The following is a 2,500-nucleotide window of genomic DNA, read 5'->3' as shown; positions in this document are numbered from 1 at the left end:
TGGCACAGAACTCCCTCGGAATGGGAAAAGGGGTCATTTTCGTGTTGCCACATTGCATAGGAACGCCATGAAACTTCCAGAGGCATTTGCAGCAGAAAGGCACGTGCACTCAAAAATTTTAATATTTTTCACGCATAGACCCCGTCAAACGCTAGAAGTTGGCGGGGATGTCTCTCTTGTGGCTCACGGGGCTGTTAGGGTCGCACAGAAATGCCTCGGAATGGGAAAACGGGTCATTTTTGTGTGGCCACATTGCATAGGAACGGCATGAAACTTCCAGAGGCATTTGCAGCAGGAATGCATGTGCACTCAAAAACGTCTATATTTTTCACGGATAGACCCCGTGAAACGCTATAAATTGGCGGGGATGTCTCTCTTGTGGCTCACGGGCGCTGTTAGTTAGGGTCGCACAGAAATCCCTCGGAATGGGAAAAGGGGTCATTTTCGTGTTGCCACATTGCGTACGAACGGCATGAAACTTCCAGAGGCATCTGCAGCAGAAATGCATGTGCACTCAAAAACGTCTATATTTTTCACGGATAGACCCCGTGAAACGCTAGAAATTGGCGGGGATGTGTCTCTTGTGGCTCACGGGGCTGTTAGGGTCGCACAGAAATCCCTCGGAATGGGAAAACGGGTCATTTTCGTGTTGCCACAATTGGCATACGAACGGCATGAAACTTCCAGAGGCATTTGCAGCAGAAATGCATGTGCACTCAAAAACGTGAATATTTTTTCACGGATAGACCCCGTCAAACGCTCGAATTTGGCGGGGATGTTTCTCTTGTGGGTCACGGGGCTGTTCGGCTCGCACAGAACTCCCTTGGTCCACCTGATTCGTGCATACAGGCAGCAACTAAAACTCTGTAAACCTGCTGTGAGGACATCTAAACAGTGGACCAGTGAGGCTGTGGAAGATTTGCGGGCGTGCTTAGACTGTACTGACTGGGATATGTTCACGACTGCTACCAATAGTCTGGATGAACTCACAGAGGCTGTGTACATCAGCTTCTGTGAGGACTGCTGTATCCCAACACGTACCAGGGTGAACTTTAACAACAACAAGCCCTGGTTCTCAGCAAAGCTCAAAAGGTTGAGGTTGGAGAAGGAGGAAGCGTTTAGGAGTGGGGATAGAGACAGATTCAAGGAGTCGAAGAACAGGTTTAGCAAAGCGGTGAGAGAGGCTAAACGACTGTACTCAGAGACACTAAAACACCAGTTCTCTACTAACGACGCTGCTTCTGTCTGCCAAAGGGCTCAGGCACATCACCAACTACAAACCCAGAGTGCCCCACACCACTAACGACTCCCGCCTAGCCAACGACCTGAACGAGTTCTACCGTAGATTTGAAAGACAATTGGACTGTCCTGAACCACCCCTTCCCACCCAAGAGGCCCCATCCCCCACCCATACTACAGAAACGACTCTCTCCTTTCAGGAGGGAGAAGTTAATGGGCTTTTCAAGAGGCAGAATCCACGCAAAGCAGCCGGGCCGGACTCTGTCTCTCCAGCCACCCTCAGGCACTGCGCTGGCCAGCTGTCTCCGGTGTTCACCAACATCTTTAACACCTCCCTGGAGACATGCCATGTACCAGCCTGTCTCAAGTCCTCCACCATCATCGCTGTGCCCAAAAAGCTAAGGCCAACAGGACTAAATGATTACAGACCGGTCGCCCTTACATCTGTGGTAATGAAGTCTTTTGAGCGCCTGCTCCTGGCACACCTCAAAGCCATCACAGACCCTCTCCTGGACCCCCTTCAGTTTGCCTACAGAGCCAACAGGTCTGTGGACGACGCAGTTAACATGGCCCTCCACTTCACCCTACAGCATGTGGACGCCCCAGCATCCTACGCCAGGATCCTGTTTGTGGACTTCAGCTCTGCCTTCAACACCATCATCCCTGCCCTGCTTCAGGACAAGCTCTTCCAGCTGAACGTGCCCTACTCCACCTGCAGGTGGATCACAGACTTCCTCTCTGACAGGAAGCAGTGCGTTAAGCCGGGAACAGAAGTCTCTGACTCCAGGTCCATCAGCACGGGAACTCCTCAGGGCTGCGTCCTTTGCCCACTGCTCTTCTCCCTGTATACCAACAGCTGCGCCTCCAATCATCTGTCCGTCAAACTCTTGAAGTTTGTCGGACGACACCACCCTCATTGGGCTGATCTCTGGTGGGGATGAGTCTGACTATAGGTGGGAAGCTGACAACCTGGTGACCTGGTGTAGCCAGAACAACTTAGAGCTAAATGCTCTAAGGACAGTTGAGATGGTTGTGGACTTCAGGAAGAATACAGCCCCACTCACCGCCATCACCCTGTTAGACTCCGCAGTCAAAATTGTGGAGTCCTTCCGCTTCCTGGGCACTATTCTCTGCCGGGACCTCAAGTGGGAACTGAACATCAGCTCCCTCGCCAAGAGAGCTCAACAGAGGATGTACTTTCGACGGCAGCTGAAGAAATGCAACCTGCCAAAGACAATGATGGTGCAATTCTATACAGCGA

Source organism: Petromyzon marinus, unplaced genomic scaffold, assembly GCF_048934315.1.
Source record: "Petromyzon marinus isolate PM22_M1 ecotype Great Lakes invasive population unplaced genomic scaffold, UKy_Petmar_22M1.pri1.0 PM_G_Scaffold_28, whole genome shotgun sequence".
In the NCBI taxonomy this organism is placed as follows: domain Eukaryota; kingdom Metazoa; phylum Chordata; class Hyperoartia; order Petromyzontiformes; family Petromyzontidae; genus Petromyzon; species Petromyzon marinus.
This window is presented reverse-complemented; position numbering follows the sequence as displayed.